This window comes from Neoarius graeffei, chromosome 1, assembly GCF_027579695.1.
Source record: "Neoarius graeffei isolate fNeoGra1 chromosome 1, fNeoGra1.pri, whole genome shotgun sequence".
Lineage (NCBI taxonomy): Eukaryota > Metazoa > Chordata > Actinopteri > Siluriformes > Ariidae > Neoarius > Neoarius graeffei.
The window spans coordinates 30035585-30036278 of NC_083569.1; the positions used below are offsets into that span (position 1 = coordinate 30035585).

At 39.0% G+C, this 694-nt stretch overlaps 1 non-coding gene across 1 annotated transcript; it reads left to right on the forward strand.

The window, feature by feature from the left end:
- Positions 1-317: 317 nt before the first annotated feature.
- On the forward strand, positions 318-390 carry trnaf-gaa (transfer RNA phenylalanine (anticodon GAA)). The gene has a single exon. It is a non-coding gene; the product is annotated as a tRNA-Phe (tRNA).
- The last annotated feature ends 304 nt before the right edge of the window (positions 391-694 follow it).

Below are 694 nucleotides of genomic sequence, written 5' to 3' on the forward strand. Positions count from 1 at the left end.
GAAATGAGCGAGCACAGAGAACACATTTACCTCATTATTTAGCTTATTATTTGCTCATTCTTTCATGTGAACATTTGTTCATTTAATTAAAAACATGCTTGGAATAAAACAAATTGCCAACAACATAAAAGAGTTTCATTAATCAATTACCACATTACATATGTCATGCTTCCAGATGATACTATCTATTATTTTAAACACTTTATATTTCATTAGATTTTGGTTCAAAAGGAACACCATGTGACCTTACCGATTAGATTTAGCAACTACGAATGTTTATATCGGTGACGTGACTGCTCAGCGGGTAGCATGCTCTTGCTGAAATAGCTCAGTAGGGAGAGCGTTAGACTGAAGATCTAAAGGTCCCTGGTTCAATCCCGGGTTTCGGCACTGAGGGGTGTGTTCATCTAAGCCTTTAACACTTAAAAGGTGTGTCGCTGATGAAAAAAAGTAGAGTTTTGATCCATTGTAGCCCAAAGTCAGCAGGACACTTGCAGAATGAATGGGTTTGATTTGTACCAACAAAGAGAGGTAACTTCAAGCCGACAGGACAGTTTGGTGTCTGCTCCACACATTTTGCAAAAGATAAATTTGTGAGGCAGATTCACATAGAAGGATTTGATTGATGTCTGGTACGCGGAGCAGTTCCTACGATCTGGAAACAAAAGTCAGAAGCGCCATCCCAAAGAGCTCA